Raw genomic sequence first — 12,628 nt, forward strand, 5'->3', positions numbered from 1 at the left:
TTTGGATTCCTTTGCACGACTTGCCAGCTAACTAAAAATTTCTTTGTAGGTGTTAGACAAAAATGGGGTATTTTTAGAAATTGCTACGAAATAGTTAATTAAAAGACATCTAATTTTAACAATTGATAATTTTCCACTGCAGGGAAGCACAATAACCATACAAATTTGGTACAAATTGGTAGAACGGTTACCGAGATACATATATATGATCATAAGTGGGTGGTGCCACTCCAATTTTAAAAAATTTTATCATAAACGTATTTCCTGGTAAAAAATTGTTGCAAGCATCTATTTTGAATAAATTAGCTTTAATATTTACTGATTTATCGAAGATTTTGTATTTCTCTAAATTACCGTTATGTGGGATGTGGGCGTGGTTATCGTCCGATTTTGAAAATTTTCGGCCATTTGGTATGCTGTAAGGCCAACAACTCTGCCAAGTTTAGAAAAAATTGGTGCAGCGGTTACCAAGATTTACACATGTAACCATAAGTGGGCGTGGCTACGCCCATTTTCAAAAAATTTATAATATTCTTATTTTTCGTCTAAAATTTATTGTAAATATCAATTTGAGTGAATAATTTTCAGTAGTTACTAAAATATCGCAGTTTTCGTATTTCAGAAAATTACCGTTATATGGGAAGTGAGCGTGGTTACAGTCCGATTTCGCCCATTTTCAATACCAACCTACCTTAGATAAATGGAAGCCTACATAACAAATTTCGTTGAGATATCTCAATTACAATACAATAATCAATACAGACGGACAGACGGACGGACAGACAGAGCATTTCTGTATACATTTGTCTATATCTATCTCCATTCGTTTTGGCTGTTCCAAACAACCGTTATGTGAACAAAGTTAATGTACCCTTGTGCACAAGTGCGCTCGGGTACAAAAATTGGATAGAACTCCCAGCCCTAGTTAGTTTAAATTTCGGGCCTATATATTGTGATATACGGTATGCGAAAAGATGAAAATGAACATCAAAACCCAAAACTCAACCGTAGTGCCAACTATCGGACCCAGTTGGGAATATATACCATCCAGAAATCCACTCAAAAATATGGGTTCAGCCGCTTAGGAAAAGCTCAGTGATATACACACCCACAGAAGATTACCGGCTTTTTCAAACTGATCCGTCATTTTAATTTTTCAAATCTGATTTCAGATTCGTAATCAGAGACCTTAAGAGCACTCGATTGTAAAGTTTTAAGCGAAACTAATCGATTAAAATTTTTTTTCGCCATATTGGGTCCGCCATTTTGAATTTTTCCAATCTGACCTCAGATTCGTAATAAGCGGCCCCAAGAACCCCAGAGGAAAACTTTACAAACAAGTTGGATCGACTTTAATTTTTTGGCCGCCATATTGTGTTCGCCATTATGAATTTTTAAAATCATGCTCTAGGTTCGCAATCAGCAACCTCAAAAATGTAAGAACCTACTGTTACTTTTTCTTTTTTAGTGTTGGGTTCTCCGGTGGCACAAAAGATGTAAAGCAAAATCTAATTTACGGTTAGTTTAGACGCCATATTTGAGACGCCATGTTAAATTTTTGAAAAGCTCACACTGTTTTTAATGTAAGGCGTCTGTGTGCTCATTTACAGACCTTAATCGTTGTAATCCGTTCTATCAAATTGTGGCCATCGTACTGTACCGGTTGACGTGATAGGGAAATGAATTTTACGCCGCTTCCCTTACATCGCTATGGTTGGCACGTTCTCGGCCGTGATCTAAGCGTTGCAAAAAAAATGTAGGTATAAAAGTTGTGAAAACTCAAATTCTCTACAACTTTGGAAATTCAATATGCTATGTATTTTCAACAGAAATCGTCGAATAATGGCGACAACCGTAGCAATGTAAAATTTTTTCACATTTTTTGCAAATTATTTACAATAAAAAATGCTATTTTTAAAAAACCTTCTATATTTATCACAAGTGTGTGAAATTAAATTCTCTACAGATTTGTATTTAACCATTTTTATGAAAAAATGCAAAATAAGCTTGCAAATCGCAAAAAAACTAAAAAACCTTAAATCCAAGATGGCGGAATGTTGCCAAATGAAATTTAGGGGCAAGACTGTGGATCCATGATCTACGTGTCAAATAGAAGTAAACTGCATCAAAAACTCGCTGTTACAAATTTTTTTTCATTTTCCTAACAAATTTATCTAATTTTACTGGGCTATCCCCCATTTATTTGTTTGTTGCACAAAATCACAGCCGCGCTTGAACAAACACAATTTTTTCATCAGAAATTTTAAATAAATTGCATATTGTTAATTTTAGTTATTTACACACGTATATCACATTTTTGATAAGTTGGGTGGCGAGTGAATTGCACATTTCTTTTGCATGTACGCAAAGTAATTACATACTCGACAGTTTCACTTGGCTGAAAAATAAATAAGTCATTATTAAGATATACAAATTATCTTTTGTTGTTCTTATAAGAACTAGGCTTATTTCAGGCTAAGCGGTTAGTGGAATTATTTTCCTACAAATCGGCGATTTCTATTACTACAGACAAATTTATTTTCTTGCGTCCAATTGAGTAGTCTTTGGTTGTCAAAAATGGATACCTTTATTCGTCAGGCAGATTCATTAGCAGAATTTGAATCTGACTACAACTCTATGCAGCCATCAGAGCACACAAAGCACTCCTTAGCTTTCCAAAAGGAGGAATTAAAGGCTCTGTGGGAAAAGGTAAAGGGGTCTTATGATGAACTTTGCGCATCAAAAGAGCTTGAAACAAAAGACCTGGCATCGATTAAAAAGAAGTATAAAAGCACTTACTTCATATTTTTGCGGTGCCAAGCAGCAATGGCTGATCTTTCAGAGCAACTCGCAAAGACTGAAAAGGAAAGCGAATACCAGTCAGGTCGCGCGCTTAATATTCATCTCCCTCCTTGTGACATGGATTTTTTAAAGGAGATTATCTTACGTGGCCATCGTTTAGGGATATGTTTACGGCCATATATATTCTAAGTAAGCGCCTTACCCCAGTTGATAAGCTGTATCACCTCCGGCAAAAAACTCAGAGAGGCCAAGGTAATAGTGCAGAGACCCCCATTAACCAACGATGGCTTTGGTGCGACCTGGAAAAATCTATGTGACAGGTACGAAAATAAACGTATCCTGGTTAATGCTCAATTAAAAGTATAATTTAATTTAAACGCAGTTGAGAGTGAATGCGGTAGCTCCATCAAGAAACTGCAATGTGACATAAATAATTGCATCTCGTCGCTTCAGTGTCATCAGATTGATGTTTCAAATTGGGATGCAATATTCACATATATGTGTTCGACAAAACTGCCAGAAACGACACTGGCACTATGGGAGCAAACCATAGAAAATAAAACTGAGGTTTCCAAACGGGTAGATATGGATAAATTCCTATCCAATCGGTTTCAAACACTGGTCACAGGTCTTAGAGGAGATATAGCCTCGAAACCTAAACCAGCAAGCTCTCGGACTTCTGCAGAGACCGCTACAAAAAAGCTTGGCGCCTTCCAAGGCAGTGGACAAAGCTATCAAAGTGCGACAGATTCTTGCGTCTAAAGCCGGCGGAGCGAGTAGACTACGTGAGGAGCATTCGCAGTTGCTTGAATTGTCTATCTGCTGGGCACACACTCTCAAGATGTACCAGCTCATTTAACTGCAGCACTTGTCATTCAAGACATCACAAGTTGCTCCATATGCCAATTCAGCCAAAAGCAACAACTGATCCATCGGGTGACGTAGAATCTACTCCAAACCAGGCTCAATCAAGACGCGAATCTGAAAAAGGAAACATCAAATCGGTTACAAATGTAAATTCTTGTTACGCAAATACTAGCAAAGGAGTTCTATTGGGAACACCACGGGTTAACATACACTGCGCAGGTAAACGAAGCGTGCTCCATTCAACTGCGGTCACCCACACACCCTTTAATAAGCATAGATGCTGTTGTACTGGTTTTACCAAAACTAACAAGGGATCTGATGAGCGCAAAGACTCGGCAAGCATTCCCTGACTTAGTCCTGGCGGATAAAAGATTCTTCACTAATGAACCAGTTGATCTCGTTCTCGGAGGAGACATATTTCCCCAGATAATTTTAGGCGGCATAAAAAATAACGTATTAAATGCGCTTCTCGCCCAAGAAACCATGTTCGGATAGATTTTAACTGGCTGTGCGGAAGCATCGAGTTCAGCCAAAAATATAGTGTCCTTTTACAATGAAGTTAATCTGGACAAGCAATTGACCGCCTTTTGGGAATTAGAAGACATCCCCAGAAAATAAATTCTCAATGACGATGATACGTATTGCGGAGAGCTCTTCAAGCCAACAACTACGAGAATCGTTGACGGAAAATACGTTGTCTCTCTACCCTTCAAAAAGGAGTTTCCAAAAGCTTTGCGCCTAGGGCCTTCGCTGAAGAGTGCGTGTTCGCAGTTCTACCGGAGCGAGGCACGACTAGCGAAAAAACCTGTTCTTGAAACAGAATATAACCGCGTTTTAACGGAATACGAAGCGTTAGGACATATGTCGAAAGTAAACAACGTGTCGGCAAACGCAACAGATTGTTATTTTTTACCGCATCACGCTGACTTGAAGGAAGATAGTACCACAACTATGGTCCGAGTGGTGTTCAACGCCTCATGCCCTACTGCTAACGGCGTGAGTTTAAACGATGTTCTACTCCCAGGTCCAATACTAAAAGCCGAGATTGTACAAGTATGTCTTCAACAGTGACATTGAAAAAATGTATCGGCAAATTTGGGTAAAGGATAGCCAAACAAAATATCAACGAAGCGCTTTCCGCAACAGGCCAAAGGAGCCTTTTAGTTTTTACGAACCTTCCTTCCTTTTACAGTAACCTTCGGAATTAACTATGCTCCTTATCTCGCCATAAGGACATTACATCAACTCTCGGATGATGTGATGAGCTCTTATCCACTAGCATCTAACATTTTGAGGAAATGTATGTACGTCGACGACGTACTGGCCGGTGGACATAGCATCGACTCTGCGATAAGAGCTCGAGACGAAATTACCCAAGCGCTAAACTGGGGGGCTTTCCATTACGGAAATGGACTGCAAACTGCAGTGAAATCCTACAAGGAATACCAAAGCAAGATCTTCTGAGAGAATACTTTCTAGAGTTTGATGATACCAGCACGGTAAAAGCTCTAGGAATCAAGTGGAATGCTCACTCAGACTATTTCTACTTTACTGCAAAACCTATAGAGAATCGCGACGCTATAACAAAAAGGGCAATACTGTCAGCTATCGCCAAACTGTTTGATCCACTTGGTTGGCTCGCGCCAGTTATAAACGTCGCCAAAATTATCATGCAGAGCATTTGGCTTGAAGGAACAGATTGGGACGAGAGCGTGTCCCCACCAATTTTAGACCGCTGGCAAACCTTTATGAGGGATTATACAGAAATTAATAATATTCGCATACCCAGGTGGGTTCACTTTTTTCCTACAGACGACGTGGAAATTCACGGTTTCAGTGATGCATCGGAAAAAGCGTTTGCAGCAATGGTTTTCCTAAGGATAAAGACAAAGGAGAAAATCTATCAATTTACTCATGGCAAAAACAAGAGTGTCCCCCGTAAATACAAAATTGGCGCCACGTGGATTCCGTCTCAAACACAGCGGATCTAGCCAGTAGAGGACTCTCGGCTAGTGATATATAGTCAACAACTCCTTGTGGTGGCAGGGTCCTTCTTGGTTACAAGAAGAGTATTCGAGATGGCCAGCAAAAGAATCGAACTATGACACAACCATTGAAGGAAAAAGGGTGCATGTTTATTCAACAACAAAAGTAAATGACTTTAACGACATTCTCGACCGATTTTCTGATTTGTCAGTTACATCTTATATTATGAGGTTTTATCAAAGAATCAATCCCAAAACAAAATCTTCTTTTAAAGCGGAGTCTCGTTCAATTTCGTCCAACGAAATTAAAACAACGACCCAACGCTTAATAACAAGTTGTCAAAAACAATATTACAGCGAAGAATATATAAGGTTAAATTCTGGAAAATCCATCGACGGAAAAAGTGAAATCCTGCCTCTTAACCCGTTCATCGACAAAGATGAGATTCTGAGGGCTGGTGGTCGTCTGAGCGCATCTTGAACGTCATCCTATTATTCTTCCGTATGGTTGTAGGTTGTCCAGTCTCTTTGTCCAGTTTATCCATAAAATTTCCATGCACGGAGAAAACCAGCTGATGTTGCGACTCATCCGATCGCAGTATTGGATTCCCAGGGTGAAAAACTTAATACGGCCCGTCGTACATAACTGCAAGGTCTGCACGATCCACAAGAAACGGTCGCAAACTCAACTTATGGGAATCCTTCCCAAGGAACGCACAAACTTTTCCCGTGTATTCACAAGCACGGGAGTGGATTTCGCCGGCCCGTTCGACATCAAGTCCTACCGGGGCAGAGCATGTCGCATGTCAAAAGGCTACGTTTGTCTTTTCGTCTGCTTCTCGACGAAGGCATTCACCTTGAAGCTACCAGCGACCTTAGCTCCGCATCCTTTCTAGCCGCTTTCGCAAGATTTGCCCCTCTTCAAACGAACCGTCTGACCTGGAGCCTCTTACCCCAGGTAATTTCCTAGTCGGCGGGCATCTTCTTGCCCCACCCGAAATCGATGTAAATGAAAGTCCTGCCATAATCGTAAATCGATGGTAGAAACTGAAGGCCCTACACCAGACATTCTGTAGGAGATGGAAAATGGAATACCCCACCGAAATGCAGAAACGCATCAATTGGAAACATCCACAAACCAACTTACAGTTAGGGGACCTTGTCGTCGTTAAAGATGAAAACCTGCCACCAAACGAATGGAGATTTTGGAGAATAGTCAATCTACACCCAGGTTCCGACAACCGAGTAAGAGTAGTCGACATCGAAACAGCTAAGGGAGAAATCAGAAGGCTAATTGCAAAATTGGTCCTACTTCCGCCCTACAATGAGAACAGGACAACCTCGTAGTAAACTTCTTACATACCCTTCATTCCACTTCACAAAAAAGCCCATCTATTCCACTTCTATTCACCCTGTATCATCCCAAATCTCAAATCGCAAATAATGCAGCTACAGAGTTTCTAAATACAAATAATTTTGAAAGCGCATGGTAAAACATGCGTACCTACAGGCAGTTCTTTCGTTATAGCATAAGCATCATTACAATCGGCTGGTATATCAGTGAGATATATTAAAACAAAAAAAAGGTGATGGTTCTTACCCAGGAGCCCTGGGTCGATCTGGTAACACGGAACCGACCATCTGAGATCTTTTACCAGGTGATCAAACTCATACGTTCAAAATTTATAGAAATGGCGAAATTGGTTCTAATTTTCTAAGTCCAAATTCACTGATTAGAACTGCAATGTTTAAGAAGAGGGGAAATATGTACGTCCATAATATATGTATGTATATATAGGTAGTATATGTAGAGGTGGAGGTGTTTCATGTTTTCCTAGTGGTTATGCTTGTGTATATAAACCAAATTCCGATAGCGGGTCGCAAGTTTTCTACTAGTTTTGCGGTCACGATTGTTGTCGTTTGAGATTGAAAACGAGAATGTGGGCGTGAGTTTGAGTTGGGAATTTTTAAATTATTACCTTGTTGATACCCACGCAATAACCGCATTAACAAAAAAACCGATTTAATTCAACATATATTTCTTTCAAGTATTTATACCTCTGTCCTTGTAGCGCGCTCGATGAAGCCGTATTCAAAAGTAAACAACATCTGCTATTTTTATACGACATTTCTTTAATAATTAATTTACGCGGTTGACCTAGGGATGCAAACGATGCATCGATATTTTTGAAACATCGATAATATCGGTTCAAAATTCGATGTTTGCCATCGATGTTTACAATTTCCTAAAATCGCTAAATTGACGATACATCGATGCTAGTTTCAGCGATGTTTTAACATCGACTTATGCCCCTAAATTTTTTTGACTGGCCATTAATTTTATTACTTATTCTTTTGAGGACCATTCAGAAATTCCGAGCTTACTCTTATTATTCGATATTAAAAATGCTTAGTTAGTCATTAAAAAAGGACCGGGGTCCCGTTGAAATTTCAACGAAATTGGGCCCTGGAACTTTAGGCCAGTGCCCGCCAAACACTTTCCTGGGAAACGAACTATATTCGGCCTTTCACATGTACACAATCGGCTTCTTACACGTACACAATCCGAACGTCAACAGAAAGAGTAGAAGAGCAACAAATTTTATTTAGTTGCATGCAAACCATAGGCGAAGCAGGTTGATGACGCATTATTGTTGAATTAAGTAGGTACACTGAGCAGAATGAATGAATATTCATTCAAAAATTTTATAACACAATTTTTCGTACATACACCCCTAGAAATAGGTATGTATATGGGCAAATCTAAAAAAACAGGTAACCTGGTGTTTTTTAGCTTTATTTTCACTGTTGGAAACTATATCAAGCTGGTTGCTTTTGGATATAATTCATTGACGTATACTTGAAGCCTCAAAAAAAATTTGGATCAACTTGCCGCATAACTTTTGAATTATAGGTGTTTAAATAAAAAATAATAATGAAAACAAGTGAATTTTTTATGTAATTTTTAAGAGGTGAAAAATTAATTATGCCAAAATTTTTGAAGCACACCATATACTGATTTGAAATTGTATATGCAATTAGTACTTATGTGTACACTTCAAATGTAGTAGGTAAGAAAAGTGTGCATTAAAAAATAACGAAATAGCAAGTAACTCAAAGTCTGTAATTCCACATTTCACAATTTTCAAAATTTTCGGTTTATCGCGTATAGTTTTTGAAGCATTTAAGTTTAAGAACTTTTTAAGTATGTATTGTATACTACAAACAATTACGAATAATTTCATACCTGAGCAAGAGCTGTGCTTTCAGAATAAACCAACTTTTAAAGATAAAATATTCTGCGATCTTGAGCGTAATTTTTATTCCAAAAACACTTTAATTAAAGCCACATTTGGAAAACACGTCGAAACGATCTAAATCTTTCTATAACTGCTAGTCCTTATAAAATTACATATACCTGTAAAATGCTTCAAAAAATTTATCTCTAGAAGTGTGTAAAAACCCTGATTTACTACTCTTAATGATGCTACTGCTTTTAGTCAGAATATTTCGAGAGTGGTATCAAAGCAACTTTTTTTCGACAAATGTTCTGATAGTTGCTCTTACTTAATTAGAGCCTTCTGAATTCAATGGCGTCCTAAGTTTTACCCTATTGGCTCCACTTTTCGAGATAGCGGTACTTGAAACTTTCCTTAAATTTTAACTATTTTATAAAAAAGTCCCTGGGTTTTGAAGATATTTTACTAAAATTTTGCACATAACCGTTTTTTAATATTACCTTAACTATTCCATAAAATCATCGAAATCGGTTCACAAAAACATATAGCTCCCATACAACTGATTGATCTGAGACGTTGTTTTGCGTTATAACTCCTTCAATTAAACAGGTTAAAATTTAGTATAGGTTCAATTTAACATATAGCACGCATACAATTTATTATTCAGATATGAAGTTAGAGTTATTGCGCAAAAACACATATCTGAGTAATCAGTTGTATTGGAGCTATATGTTAATGTTAACCTATTTCGATAATTTTAAGAAATAATTAGGGTAATATTAAAAAACTGTTATGTGCAAAATTTTAGTAAAATAACTTCAAAATTGAGGGAGTTATTTATAAAATAGTTACAATTTAATCAAATTTTCAAGTACCGTTATCTCGAAAACCGGAGCCAATCTGGTAAAACAGGGCATGCCATTGAATTTAGAACATCTCAATTAAGTGAGTTCAACTTTCAAAATCTTTCCTCAAAGTTTACAACTTGAACAGCGTAATTTCAACCCAGCTTATTCTTTTGTTTTCTATTTCATGCTTATTCCTCGTCTAACTTTTGAAGCACTTGATGAATATGAATTACACTTATATTAATAGATTTATTAAGAGATTACGAATAAAATTATATATAAAACATAGGTGTGCTCACAAATTTAAAAATTTAAATTTTTTGTTCGAAAGTGTACCTATTTTTTAGATTTGCCCATATGGTACCAAGTCGTGCTTTTTCTTCATATTAAAAGAACTTTGTGAATTATGTATTTTTTTGGTTTAGTCGTTATTTTAAACTGTTCTTAAATGTCAAGTTTTACCTAATTTTAAAATAAATTTATATTAGATATATATATTTTCATTTTATTTCTACTTGAAATCAACGAAATTTTCTTTTAATATTCAGAGTGCTCGAAGCACTTTATCTTTTTTGCTCAGAAATCCACACTTAAATTATAAAAAAATAATAATAATTTTGTACAATACATACAAAATTTTACCAACTTTTTCCTTTCTCAGGGCCGTTAACTTTCATTATATGTTTCTATGTTGTTTAGATCTAAAAAAACGCACAATAAAAAAACATACCACATTCTCATTTTTTATTTCATAACTAATACATTCTCATTTTAAGACTTTTCTCTTTTTGGCGGACACTGCTTTAGGCTCATCGAACTTTCTATTCTATTTATAGGAAGGGTAAAGGAGTGGTAAATATGTAAGTACAGGGAAATATATCAATATGTAAGTATTTTTCTTATTGAATTACAGAGAGTTTGAACTGAAAAGTATTTAACTTTCCTTTTAATGTTACTACAACCTAACAACTTTTGAAACATCGGAAACCATTGATGTATATATCGATGTTTTTCTGGAGATGTATTTTAGCATCGATACTAATTTTTCCGATGCATCGAAACATCGATGAATCGATGTTACTCCCCAAAATTTGCATCCCTAGGTTGACCAACATAGAATTCGAATTTATTATCACATTAGTTCAAATTTAAAACGGGCTGCTTAAAGAAAACCAGCTTATCTTCCCTTCACGTCAAATGAATAATGCGTTTATACTTGTTTTCTAACTGATGTGAGAAAAAAAAACATTTGAAAACACATTCAAGTCAATACACCTTTCAATTTCCACGCGCTTTGAAATTTAGTTTATGCATCCGTTTTGAAACACAGCATACTGGGTCAAAGCGCTTTATGTGTCGGTGTAAACAAGGTATATATATAAGTATATATATATATTGCTGGTAAACGTCAGACATTGTTTAATAGCTCGTTGAGGTATTTCCAAAAAAAATTTGATAGTCAAAGTAATACCTTTAAAAATGGAAGCTGCAGATCGACCACAAAATGAAAGGAATTGTCCTTCTTTATTACATTACAACGCTTTTATCAACATGCAATGTTGTGTGTCCAGAAACTTTCAATGTTGTGGATCCAGAAACTTTCAATGTTGTGTGTCCGACACCATAAAGCTTTGCTTTGAAAAGTTCCTATAAAAAAGCATAGTGCATAGGGCGACATCTGTAGTGAATAGGGCGATGTAGATGACATCTAGATGTCGCCCTATGTACTACGTTTGCTACAGCGGAAATAGACGACACGCCATTTCTTTAAATAAAATTAATTGGTGCTCGATTGTATGTACATATGTAAATGCATGTGTGTGCACCTTTCTATTAATATCGTTGAATTATTTTAATATCTATTGCAAAATTTTATTCAGACAGGACTAAAAAGTAGAAAATAAATAATATAAAAAAAACTTTTTAATATACAACGCTTTTATAAATGGACTAAAAAGTAGAAAATAATATTTCTCAGTCCCATAGAATTTGTTTTGATAACTTTTGATTTTGAAATTTTAGCAAAAGTCATTATAAACAATCTATGAAATTGAAAATGAAAAGCGTGGGGCGCATGTAATACACTTGAATTGATATGAAAAGTAATATATGTATGTATATGTGGGTATATGAATAACGACCGCTTAAAATCGATTTCAAAGTTCTACTTTCGCTGTAGAAATTTTAGGTCTACGTTATGTAGTTTGACTATTGTCAATTAAATCGAATGCTTTGTATTGCATGCGCCCCCCGCATTTCATTTTCAATCTCATAAATTGGTTATAATGACTTTTGCTAAAATTTCAAAATCAAAAGTTATCAAAACAAATTCTATGGGACTGAGAAATAATATTTTCTACTTTTTAGTCCATTTATAAAAGCGTTGTATATTAAAAAGTTTTTTTTATATTATTTATTTTGTTATTCAAGTAAATAAACTCTTTATGGGATCATGCATAGTTATGTACATTGGGTACAAATAAATGTATCGAAGTACCCTGCAAACCAAAGTTCCCGAAATCTTAACAAAAATCTTTAGGAGTGTCTCATTTCTGTAGCGATTTTTTTACGATACTTCAAGGACTTCAACTTATGTGTACTCGTGAAGAGGTTTCTGTGCGAAAATAGGATTCTGACGAAATTCTGCAAGAAATTCTTCACATAGCAGCATTATTTTCATTGCTTTACCGATTTTCTTCCGAAGGTTCGTAAAAGAAGCGAAGCGTGCACAGTTTATCTCATTTTAGAAAATTCGGCACAGAATCGGTTGAGATCTTTCTTTACGAACTCCTTAAAATTTCTCTACAATTCAGAATACTTGAAAAAAAATGGTTTGCGGGAGTTATGAGTCCTTGTTAGGAATTAAAAGTACACAAGAGATTATTTC

Source organism: Rhagoletis pomonella, unplaced genomic scaffold, assembly GCF_013731165.1.
Source record: "Rhagoletis pomonella isolate Grant_MI unplaced genomic scaffold, Rhpom_1.0 Rhpom_scaffold_00001, whole genome shotgun sequence".
NCBI lineage: Eukaryota > Metazoa > Arthropoda > Insecta > Diptera > Tephritidae > Rhagoletis > Rhagoletis pomonella.